General features: G+C 53.3%; 1 non-coding gene across 1 annotated transcript; it reads left to right on the top strand.

Moving 5' to 3' along the window:
• Window positions 1-12,010: 12,010 nt before the first annotated feature.
• Window positions 12,011-12,084, top strand: TRNAV-UAC (transfer RNA valine (anticodon UAC)). The gene has a single exon. It is a non-coding gene; the product is annotated as a tRNA-Val (tRNA).
• The last annotated feature ends 738 nt before the right edge of the window (window positions 12,085-12,822 follow it).

Genomic DNA, 12,822 nt, shown 5'->3' on the forward strand with positions numbered 1-12,822 from the left:
GGGAGCGGGAGCCGGAGCCGGGGCCGGGACCGGAGCCGTGGCCGGGGCCGCATGGCTGCCGAAATTAATGACTTTACAGCGGGCCGTAGCGGCGGCGGGCGCCGCGGGGGGAGGCGCGGCGCGGCCGGGGGAGGCGCGCACAAAGGAGGGACATGGCGGGGCCGCCCCGCGCCCGCGGGGCCGCGTCTTCCCATTCCGAGGTGCCCCCCGGCAGCGGGCAGAGCGCTGCCCTGCGGCTCCAGAGGCGGGTTCCAGCGGGGCCCCAGAGCCCTCCTGGTGCTCCAGTAAGGGCCCCCACGGACCTGGATTACCGCAGGTCACCGGGCGTGTCCCAAGTGCCATAATAGGTTTGAAAGCTTCCTAATAGCCATCACTAGCCACCAAAAACACCTTTTGGTATCCTAACGGCCTCTCCCGATGTGTCATTTTCTTCTTTTGCATCTATCTGTAGCCCGCAGGGCTGAAAAGGCAGCTGGCGAGAGCAGTTTTCCACCTGCAGCCTTGTTGGGGATGAATCCTCCCTGTGGCACTAGAGGACAATGCTGCTTGTGCCTCTAGCCATCAACCACCCAAGCAAGTGCCTGCATGGACACAGATGTGCGTGTTCCACGTGTTTAGGCTGCGATAAGGCCAGTTGCTTTGCTGAGGATGACAGCAGGAGGCCGGGGCCATAGTCGGTGCCAGAAGGCAGGCCCCCCCATCCCAGCTTGTCTTCCAGCAGCAGTCCCGCTGGACCCCATGGGTGCCATGAAGGCCTGAGGACTGGTCTGTGTGATTCCCTGCTCAATCTTACGGCTTGATCCTGTGCTCCAGCCTCCATGGAAAGCAATCAGTATTTGCACAGAGGGGGTAAAGGGCAGTCACTAATGTTCATTTTCAGACCCAGGAAATAAATCTCCTGTGGATCTCCCTGTAGTGTGTGGAAAAAGAGTGATGCAGATCACCCGGATCACATGAGAGTCCTCCTTATAAGCTGGCCCTAAAGGAGCTCTTATACCTGTACTGATGGAGGCCAACCTCTTGGGTGCTAAAAGCCTTCAGAAAAGCGCCAGCAGTGGTGCGGAGGCCAAACCTCTACTGACATCAAACCTGACAGCAGTGATAAAGATCTGTCACCACTGGCCTTGATATCCTTGTCTCACTTGGCCACGGTTAATCACCCTTTTCATGCCTGTATCTGCTTAGACTGGATTTGATGTAAATCTTGAATTTGGGCGTGCTGAAGTGTTGTGAAATTGGGAGGAACTAATCAGTTTTCTCTTTTTTAGCCCCGCCAGCCCCGTGTGCATGGAGGCCCCCAGGGGCTGCGCGGACATGTGTGAATGGAGGCCTGGGGGAGGCTGCATGGAGGGCCTGGGGGTTGGAAAGGAGGCCCATAGGGACCCTGCCCGCCCGCCCCATGCACACGGAGGCCCTGGGGGACCGCACTGACACCCCTAAGGCTCCCCCTGGCCCCGTGAGCACGGACACCCCAAGGGGCTGCGCAGAGGCCCTGTAGGGCCCTCCTGGCCCCATACGCACAGAGGCCCTGGGGGTCGCACAGGGGGCCCCTAGGGTCACCCTGGCCCCGTACACACAGAGGACCCGGGGGGCCACACAGAGGACCGTAAGGCCCCCCCTGGTCCTGTGCACGCAGAGGCTCTGGGGATGCAGCACAGAGGCCTGTAAACACCTCCGGACCCATGTGTGAATGGAGGCCCGGGAGGCCGCGGGGAGGCTTGTAGGGTCCCCTCGGCCCTATACGCATGGAGGCCCCGTAAGGCCTCACAGACACCCCCCGCTGCCCCGTGCCCACCACTACAATGATGGTTTCACACTCTTTAGCAAGGCTCTTCCATCAAACCTTCTGTCACTCATCTCCGCATTTGCCCCACTCTTCCTTTTTTTCATCCTCTAATAGGATTTGATACAGCTACTTTGGAGTCTACTCCGTTGAAAGAAACTTTCATTATCTGGAAATGTCACGCAGCCCCACAACACAGCCACTAAGAGACTCTTCTCTGTCACTACAATGAGGAAGTTCCCACAGCATGAACAGAACTAAAAGAAAATAAAATTAAGTTCTTTGAAACAACTTCCCCAGGAAGAAAACAGAAGCACAAAATATTCCCGCCTCCCCAAAACTCATTGATGGGCAGTGACAACTCACCAATAAACCAGAGTGGCCAGAAGGGGATATTGTACTATGAGCTGAGAAGTTTTCTAGTCCTCATAAGGAAAAATAAAAAACAGAAAAAGTTACCAATTGGCAGTAATCGGGTTCTGGGAAATACTGAGGCCTGTACAAAGCAGGATGTTTTATGTAATGGAGTCAGATTCGGAACCAACATAGATGTCAGTAGAGATCATGTCTGCAGTGTTGATATTCAGGAGCCCCCAGGCTCAGAGCACCTGCCGCTCTCCAGCCTCTCTCCTCATACTCATGCTCTTGTCAAGGAGGGCACCTGCCGAAAGCTGTGGGGCTGCCATGGTCTGCGACAAGATGGAGACAAATGTTGACGAGTTTTAGACATCCAGATCCTCACTCATCACCAGACTTAGGAGAACAGCAAGAATCAAAAACAAACTAAATAAAAGGACTTCACCTGGAGGACCTCCAGGTCCCAATTCCCGAGCGGGGAGCAGTGCTTTTGGCCACAGCAACACTCTCCTGCAAACCCTGTGCGCGCGCCATCACCCTCTCCAGGGAGAGCACGTCCATTTTCCCCAACGGGCTGCAGGGCACGGGGCCCCGTTCTGATTCCGAAGGCACTTTTGAAAACCAACATTCCTCAGGGGGCCCAGGCAACGCTGCCTTCCCCTTTCCTGCTCAACATCCCCCTGCTCTGGCAGGCCCTGCAAGCGACACATCCCACCTGCACCGCTGCCTCCTACCCCCTCTGCACCTCCACGTCCCGCCTTGGCACCCCCACAAATTACACATGACACCCCCAGTGCTGGGGACTTTTCCTGAGCCTCGGGTCCCCACAAGGCACTGCCGAGCCTCCTTCCAAGCTGCCCGGTGGCTTAAAAACACCTCACTGCTGGGTACCTCACTGCTAAATAGAAACATAAACCTATAAAAGTAACTTGACCGAAATAATGGTATTTTGCAAAAAAAAAAAAAAAAGGGCAAAAATGAAAGAAAACAGATAAGAAAACAGATAAAGGGTCGGGGGGAGGGAATGGAAAATAAAGACTGAGAAGAGGGGAGAAGAAAAAAGCTAAAGGAGAGAGAAAAGAATGAAGGAAAAAATAAGCTAAAAGAGGGGAAAAACTAAAAAAAGCTAGAAGGTAGAAAATAAAGGAAAAAAGGCAAAAGGAGAAAAATGAAGGGAAAAAAGGAAAAATGTTTGAAAAAGAAGGAAAAAATCTAAAATCGGGAAAAAACAGGAAAAAAGGTAAAAAAGGGCAAATGAAAGAAAAACTAAAGGGGAAAAATGAAAGAAAAAGCTGAAAAGGAGGGAAAATGAAAATAAAGATTGAAAGAAGGGGGAAAAGGGAAAAAAAGCTAAAAGGGGGGAAAGAATGGAGAAAAAATAAGGAAAAAGCTAAAATGGTGAAAAAAACTTAAAAAGGGGAATAAGAACAAAATAAAAAGCTTTAAAAGTGCAAAAAAGAAAGAAAACACTAAAAAAAAAAGAAAAGAAAAAAAAAGGGAAAATGGAAAAAGAGAAGAAAAACTGCCAAATGCAGGATGGGGCTTCCACTTACTGACAGAGGAGGATGCAGCCCCCAGGGCGCCCGTCAGTGCCGCCTCCCCCATCTCCTCAGGCACTCGCTGTGCTCGCGGGCGCCCTGGAGCAGCGCCCGCAGGCAGGAGGGGAGCTCCACGATGGAGCCGAGGGGGCGTCCCCGGCACCCCCAGCGCCAGGGCGCTCTGGCCCAGGCACTGCCGACGACAGGCACAGCCAGGGAGCGCCGCCCGCGGAGATGGTGCCTGTGTGCTGGCCCCATGCACCTGCAGCCCTGGCCATGGCCGTGCCCAGGGAGGAGGAGGGACGGAGAACGGCAAGACGGAGAGCAGGGCCAGGACCAACTTCTTGGGCGAGCTCTTCAGCTGCCTGCGCCCGGCCACGTAGCCCAACGCCAGCGTCACCACCCCCAGCGGCAGCAGGGCTGTGACAGCCAGCAAAGAGGGGGCCCATGTGTCCCCCCAGCAACACCAGGCAGCTCTGCAAAGGCCGTCGACAGCGGGGATGTTGGTGCCGTCCACAGCGCACTCGCAGTCGTGGGTGTTCATGGACAGGAGCAGCAGAGGGTCTCCTCGGCCTCCAGCAGCACCTCTATCTGCTGCGCACATGGACTAAGGGGGGATGCGGCTTGTGCTGTCCCCAAACACAGCTCCCCGACCTCGGGATGGTGAGGACCCCCCTGGCCCTGTGCCAGGTGCCACCCACCACGTGCATGTCACACATCCACTCCAGGGGTGGCAGCAGCACCCGGCAATGCTCCCCATGCAACCCCCCTGGTGCAGCCCCAGGAGGCATTCCCCTACACACAGTGCAACATCCCGGTGCAATAACCATGAGCCCCCACTGGTGCAACCTCTCCACCCTCTGGAGGTACAACCGCCACCCAAACCCCTGGTGATCCCTCTAATCCTAACTCTAATCCTAACACTAAACCCAACCCTAACTCTAAACAGAGATCCACCGGGGCTGGGAGCAGAAAAAGTGCTGATGGGCCGAAGACCCATCTTCAAGCTGGCCAGGAACCCAGTCTGGCAACAGTGGCTGAAACGCCCCAAAGTGACTATCCCCAGTGAGATGGCAGTGTGGGCCACCCCCTACTTCCCCTTGTCATCTATGGTGGGAAGTGGATGAGTGCTCTTCTACAGAATGGTGTTGCAAAGTTGGCACCGTAGAGATGGGCGCTCTTCCCTGAGCTACCCTAACACCTGACTCCAGCCATCCATGTTCCCCGGGGGCCCCGCGATGGGACCTTGGCCAGCTGCAGCGCTGACCCTGCTCCTCTTCCTTGCAGAGAACATAAAGAATGAGCCCTTGAACTTCCAGCATTTGAGCCAGGCCCTGCCGTGACCTGTGGTGGAAAACTGTGTGGATGAGACTGTCGTCCTGTTCTCATCCCACCCGAAGCATCAGGAGAATGTCTTCTTTGTCTTCAAGGACGTTGGGGTCCTGGGCCATTAGGGAGACATAGTGAGAATGAAGTTTTTTGGCAGCTGCATCCAGCAGCTGGAGCCCACTGCGAGCCTCATTGCAGCCCTGCACAGTGTAAGTCCCTTAGATTGCCAGGTCTACTGCCATTTCTCTAGGCATCCTGCCAAAGAAGGAGCCACCTGACCTCTCCTGCTTTGCCAGGGCTGGTGGGATAATCCAACCCCTGCTGCAGTGTTTGGCCCCACTAAGTTCTCTGCTCACAGAGCAGCCCCCAAACTCCTTGAGCCCTCTCGCCACAGTTTGGCACTGCTATTAGCCACTCTCCCACCCTTGCGAGGCAGCCTGTGCACACCAGAACGAGGGGCTAAGGTGCACAGCAAAGGACTGGCAAGAAGGCTTGGAGCAGCAGGCGCCCCTTGGAGCAGGACCAAGGGTTGCTACCTTGGGCGGCAGGCACTAAGCTGCCCTGCCAACCTCCCACTGTGTGTGTCCACGTTGCAGAGACCGTGGCTCAAGGAACTGGTGGTTCCCACTCCCTTGACCAACTGCCCAGTGATCCTGTCCTGGCGTGTCTACATCTTCTCAAGGTGAGTGTATGCCCAGAATATGGCTTCCCTGTTCCTGCTTGGGAGCACATGCTGCTGGGACTTAGCACGGAGCTGAGAAGATGTCACCGCCACCTAGGCCAGGTTTGCTGCCCTTGGAGGAAACTGCCAGATCTCCCCAGAGAAGTGGCAGGGACACAAGCAGATGGCTGGCGAGAAGATCTCTGTGGGCAGCCAGGAGCATTAGTGACCACAAGGTGCCAAGGTGTGAGGCACCTCCAACCTGCTCTCCTCCAACCTGCCTTCCCTCTGCTATCCAGGTTTCAGATCAGGGTGGAAGGCAGCCCAGAAGCCAAGGCTGCCCCCGCTGGTTCTCCAGGCGGGAAGAAAAAGGGGGAAGAGCTCAGGAGCACCAGGCCCAGCATGGGTAAGCCCAAAGCTGCCTCCCTACCAGCTTGGGGCTCTCTGCCACCGCCCTGGCTGGCAGCAGACAGGTTCAAGTGCGCTGCACAGCAGTGATGCTGAAGAGCTCCCATGTTTCTGCCTAGAGCAGCATCCTGGCATGCTCCTGCAGCACGGCAGGCAGGTTTGCCTCCCTGTGCTGCCCAACTGAGGTGCACGCAGCAGGCAGCAAGGCCTGGAGAAGCCGCCTCCTGCCAGGTGAGACAGAGCCTGGGCGGGAGGGATGAAGACCCTTGGGACGCTTGGAGCTGTGCTGCAGAGAGGGCTCTCTGGGACAAGCTGGCCCGAAGGCCTCCCTCCTGACACACGGCTCCCAGCTACGGCTGCTGTCTCACTGGGTGGCAAAATTGAGCTGCTTGTGCAGGAGCGTCCCATCCCCTTCCTTTTCCTCCAGGATTATGAGCTTTGGGGAAGCAGAATGCAGATGTGTAGCACAGAGGTTTTGCTCCAGCAACAAGTCCTGGGAGCTTTCAGGAATCCCATCGTGAGGCTCGCAGGAGCAAACACCTCCTGACCTCCTCCTAATTCTGAGGAGTTGTCTCAGGCTGTTGTTGCCTGTGCTGTTGTCTCAGGGCCTGCACAGAGCTATCGGGCCAACTCTTGGCGCCCTCATGGGAGAAGGAGGCCAAGGAGAAGCACGTGCCTCATCCCGCCACTGCACCTTGCACCGGCCCTGCCAGTGCCACTACTAGTGCTGCAGCACAGGTGCGTGGTGGGGCCCCGTGTAACATTCGCATCTCTCCCGCTAGCAGCAAAGCTCGCTCCAGTGAGACTCCTTCTGCTACGGGCCCGCAGCGCGGGGTCACTAGGACATTCAGTGTCCTCGGGGGGGATCTGTCTCCAACGTCTGCATGCTTAGCTCTGCTTTTGCATCAGCCTTTTCAGGTGGCTCTCACATGCCTGTAGAAATTCTCCTGAGATTTTGCTCTTGCCAAGATGGTGCTGATTGGCTTGGATGGGGTCAGAGACCTGGGGCTGCTTTGCTGGGTCTGCTCAGGGCATGAGAGAGCAGCTTTCCACCGTGCTGGCAGCAGCCTAGCTGTTGGTGAGGCTCAGCAGCAGGGGCAGGAGGGAGGGTGAAGAGCACAAGCCAACAAGGCCCCCTCCGAAGAGATCCCTCCCTAAATGGAGAAGTCTAAACCTGTTCCTTCCTGTGCTGCCCCAGAAAACAGCCCTCCCTGCCCCACAGTGCCCTGCGAGAGCCGCCCGCCTCTCCCTTTTCCAGGAGAAGGCTAAGGCAGACCGTGAAATCCTGGAGGAGCTGCAGGCAAGGGTGGACAAGTGCACCCGGCAGCGCAATAGGGTAGGGGATGTCTAGGACAGCCCTGAGGAAAAGGCCCATCTCCCACCTGCAGGGTGGCAGGGCCTCACAGGCAGCCAGGGCGAGGATCTGGCACCTCCCCTGCGAGGGAGCCAGCGCTGTCTCCCCCATTCCCCTTGCCATCCTGAAACCGTTTGCTTTTCTTGCCCCTGCCAACAGATGGAAATTCTGAAGAAGCAGGTCCATGTGGAGCAGCGCTGCTCCCCAGCCACAGGCCAGCCAGCGAAAATGTGAGTGTTCATGGGGTTCCTGCATCAAGCCAGGTCCTTAGACTGTGCTAGACCAGCATGGTGTACAGGTGCTGGCCCTCAAATCCCTGTGTTCTAGGTATAGCTTTTAAGAGCCCCTGGTTTCCTCTGCTCTGAGGCTCCAGGCTCCTGCCAAAGTGGCAGAGGGACTTGGTCACTCCCCTTGCAGGGATCTGTTGCCGCAAACCAAGCTGAATGTGCAGCTCACGGCATCCTACAAAGTGATTCGGGACAGCTGCAAGGACAAGGTGGACCTGAATCGGCAGAGGCTGAAGGAGCAGGAAGAGGCTCAACAATAAATACACCCCACCCCCAGAGCACACAAGTGACTTTGGAGCTTGCCCTGGCCTCAAACAGCCTTCCATGGAGATGGGCTGGAGGGCCAGGATGCACCATCAGATTCCCAGCGGGCACCTAAGCACCCAGAGTGGCTCAATACCTTTCTCCTGATTCACACAGGACGCTGTTGCAGCCTCCACAGCCAAGAACTACAGGATTGCCAGCTATGCAGAGCCATCCGCAAAAACACAAATGGCCTTTTCCTGGGCAAATAACTGTCTTTCTGAGTTGGTGTGAGCCTGTCCTTGGTGGGGGTGAGCCTGCAAGGGGCACAGGGCAACATTGAAGGGACTGGAAAGGGGCATGTGGGAGAGCAGGTAGCTGCAGAATGAAGTCCAAGGAGGTCTTCATTCTGGGCTGTGCATGTAGTGACTGCATTGGAAAGGTCTCCAAGCCAGCCCTTCCAGAGCTGAGCTGGGCACAGTGGCACTGCTTTCTGCTCCCAGGTCATCCCTAGAAAGTCTCAGACAGGTCTCAACTGGAGGACCCCTGCCTGGCATGATAACACTGATCCCACTCCAGCTCTAGAATGAAGGAAAGTTGGTCAGAATGAAGACCTGTGCAGCCTGGCAGCTCTTGTCCACCGGGAACCTTTTGTTTGTTTGTTTGTTTTGTTTTGTTTTGTTTCTGAAAGCAGGATCCACTTCTCAGGTATGAAGGATCAAAGAATGGCAAAAAATCTTGCCCACATCCTACCTGGAAATTTGCTACTTCCTACATACTTTAAATCAAGCTTTCTTATATTCTCCATGTGAAGAGCAATATGACATTAACGCACATAATAGAGCAGAACACATTTTGCACCACCTATGTTAAAAGGCTTCTGGGAGAGAGGAGGAGTTGGAGAGGGGAAGACAGCAATGGAAATGCCTGGGGTGTTGTTCCTGCTCCCTTGCTGTACACAACCCAAACTCTTAGGAGAGATCAGGAATTTTTCCCTTAGCTTGAGAGAGCTGTTGTGTAAACTCCCAGTGAAAAGAGGGCATGACATTTCTCTTGTCACCACATAGTGGCACTCTTTCTATACATCTCCCAGAGGTAAAGCTGCATTTTTTTTTCACATTACCAAGAAGATATCTAGCAGCATAAATGCCTCTGGTATATGGTGTTGTCAGAAACCACCAGTACTGGAAACTGATGCAACTGGTAACTAGTGGAGGTAGTCAGCATTTGCATTGGCATCTTCTACTGGCTACTGACTACAATAACTATTGGCTTCTAGCAACTTGTTATGAGCTCAACTCTAGGAAAAACATATTGAAAAACTGCTGGCAAATCTGTTCTTGGAATCCTTTCTTAATTTTACTCTTCTCTATCTCTCCTCTCTCCACACCCTTCCCTTGCACTTTAATCTTCTGACTTTACCATTCTCAGACCTCCTCTCGGGTACTTGCTGTCACTTCTGTTGTCCTCAACTCCAGCAGCATCACTGTAAATTTGGGAAAAATGTTTACTCTCCATGTGTTCCTCACAGGAAAAGCTGCCAAGGACTCCCAAGCAAATAGAGATCCAAAAACCCCTTTGTGCTACACACATTTCATGTGTGGATTTATTCAAGGTCAGGAGAATAGCATGTGAATAGAGCTGTGGTGGAGAAATAGGACAAAGCAAGGGGAAGTAAGGGGAAACTAGGAAGGAGTTGGAAAGGAGCCCTTTGCACAGTCTTTCCTGATAAGCATTTTTTTTTTCCTTTCCTAGTTGGTAAAGGTGTGGGGATAAACATAAGTTTTGATGTTTATGGAAATGTGAACATTGAAGAACCCTTGCATGGATGACCAGGTGTCACAGCCAGATGCTACAAATGTATGCTATGATGCACACAAATGACAGAAAGGAATCCTACACTCAACAAGCTTTACTCAAAGAGCTGGGGGGAAAACACTCGGGTGCTACAGCAGATGGGAGTTTGCCTGCAAATGATGACAGAGCTGCCCACCCCAGTGCTTTCCCCCAAGCTCCTGGAGACCCAGACTCTTTACAGATAGCAATGTAGTGTTGCTATCCTCTGGTAAGAATCACAGAATCATAGAATGCTTAAGGTTGGAAGGGACCTCTAGAGGTCATCTAGTCCAACCCCCCTGCACATGCAGGGTCACCTAGAGCATGTGGCACAGGACTGCATCCAAGCGGGTTTGGAAGATCTCCGGAGAAGGAGATCCACAACCTCTCTGGGCAGCCTGTTCCAGTGCTCTGTCACCCTCACTGCTAAAAAATTTTTCCTTAAGTTCATGCAGAACTTTTGGTGCTTCAGTTTGTGGCCATTACCTCTAGTTCTGTCGGTGGCCACCACTGAAAAGAGGCCAGCACCATCCTCCTCACTGCCTCCCTTGAGGTACTTAAGAAAGGCAATAGCTGATTACTGCAGCCAGATCAATGCTCTGAAGTGAACCTGGAGCCTACTCCTCCCTCCCCTCCACTCTCCCATTCCCGCATTCAGAGAGCTCTTAAAAGAAGGCCTTGCACTGTGACCACAGAGATGCCAAAAGTGAGTTTGTGCAATAAGACATGCAATACCTTCAAGGTGCAAAGGGAAGGGGGGAGTCTCCAGAAAGGATCCACATAATTTCCAGCTCTTTCTGACCAGTCTCCACCTTTGCGGCTGCCAGCTTGCATGAACTAGGCTGCTTGCCAATCAGCCAAGCAGAAGAAATCCAGATGCCTGCAGAGATCAAAAGGATTATCATGCATGTACTGCATAAATACCGGTGACAGTGACACATCCGAGTGAGCAAATTCTCTCCATAGCCAAACCTCTTCTTGGAGGCTGGACTAGAACAAGGACTCCATGAGCTATCACACAGGTTTTTACCTAGGGGAATATCGCCCATCCCTTTTAGGAAAGAAACATGACTGAAAGAAGGATATTCCTTAGAATCATAGAATCATTATGATTGGAAGAGACCTTCAAGATCATTGAGGCCAATTGTAAACCCTTCAACACCATGTCTGTTAAACCATGTCCCTAGATGTCTCATCTACATGTTTCTTGAGCACTACCAGCCCTTGGTTACTGCACCACTTCCCTGGGCAACCTGTTCCCATGCTTGACTACTCTTTCCATGTAGAATTTTTTCCCAGTATCTAACCTGAACCTCCCCTAGTGCAACTTGAGTCACACACAACAATTACCCTTCTTTTCTTCTTAGCAGAGGCAGTCTTAAGGTGTGGGATTGACTGCCTCACTCTGGTGTCAGTGTCCTCCTTTGCCTGTCCCTTGAGTTCCATGCCTCATACCTATTGCCTAAGTCACCTGGGGAGCCGGGAAGGGATTCTCCTGCTGCCCTGGGCAGGGACCCGTTTCCGTCCCTTCTCGGCTCTTAATTCTGTCCCCTCCACCCTATGGCAGGAGTGTAGGGAATCCTCAGATGAACTAGGAGCGCTCCCCTAGCGCACTTCCTCAGATGACTGCAGCGTGTGACTCCACCAGTTTCTTTCTCGCAATCTCTGAAGCTCCTTAGCTTTTCCAAGGCTACTCCATGGTGGCACCATGCTGCCTCGCTGCCTCAGAGCCACCTCTGGTGAGGGGCTGGGCAACACCGCCTGCCCGGGAGAGACTGGGGCTGCCTCGCACTTCCTGTGCTTTTGCTTGGTGGCTTTTGCCACCGTTTCACTCCTCAAGGCAAAGTCCAAGGCACGAGTCTCTGCTGCGGAGCCCTTCCCTTCGAGATCTGAGCACAGCAGGAGATATTAGAAGCATGGATTCCATTGTACCTGATACTTAACTCAGGGGTTTACAAAACAGAAAAGCCACCACAAGGGACTCCTCAGTATGTCAATCTGCACTTCTGTTGAAGCCCTGTAAAGATACTATATGAACAATGTCTTTGTCAGGGAGCACAACCAATTGCCTGGCTCTTGCATGAAGAGCTGGCTCCTTTTGTTTGTTTGGAAACCAATTCCACTCTTGTCTTTGAAAAACACACATTCTTGCACTGGGGGAGAAAGTAAACACTCAAACTCCATCTATACTCTTCATCCTAACTGTAATTTGGTGGTTCCGTAGTGTAGTGGTTAGCACATCTGCTTTACACGCAGAAGGTCCTGGGTTCGGAGCCTCGGTGGAATCAGTGCATTGTGGTTTACTTCAGCCAGGGACAAACAGACCTGGCGGTTCCCCTTAGTGCATTGATGATGACTTTTTGATGCAAGTTGTGGAGGAGCCGACAATGAGAGGTGGACTACTGGATTTTGTCCTAACAAATAGAGTGGGACTTGTAGGAGATGTGAAGGTGGAGGGTAGCCTTGGCTGCAGAGACCATGAGTTGGTGGAATTCAGGATACAACGAGGAGGAGGCAGGGCTGTAAGTAGCCTTGCAAGCATGGACCTCAGGAGAGCCAACTTTAGCCTCTTCAGAGTCCTTGGAAGAATCCCATAGGCTAGAGCTCTAGCAGGAAGGGGGGCCCAAGAGAGCTGGTTAGTTTTCAAGCAGCACTTCCTCCACGCCCAGAAACAGTGCATCCCTGTGTGTAAGAAGTCAGGCAAAGGGGGCAGGAGACCTGCGCGGATGAGCAGGGAGCTTGTGGCAATGCGAAAGATGCGAAAAGGAAAGCTAAGGCACTTTTGGAACGCAATCTGACAAGGAATGTTAAATATAACGAGAAAAACTTTTTCAAATATATTAACAGCAAAAGGAAGATCAGGGAAAACGTGGGTCTGCTGGTGAATGGGGGTGGGTACCCTGGTTACAAAAAACACAGAGAAAGCAGAGTTGCCGAATGCCTTGTTTACTTCGGTGTTTACCAAGGGCAGCCCTTTAGAGCCCCAGGCCCTTGGGACAAGAGAAGAAGCCTGGAGAGAGGAAGAC

This window comes from Tinamus guttatus, unplaced genomic scaffold, assembly GCF_059628265.1.
Source record: "Tinamus guttatus ecotype Peru unplaced genomic scaffold, ASM5962826v1 Tinamus_guttatus_pri_ptg000215l, whole genome shotgun sequence".
In the NCBI taxonomy this organism is placed as follows: domain Eukaryota; kingdom Metazoa; phylum Chordata; class Aves; order Tinamiformes; family Tinamidae; genus Tinamus; species Tinamus guttatus.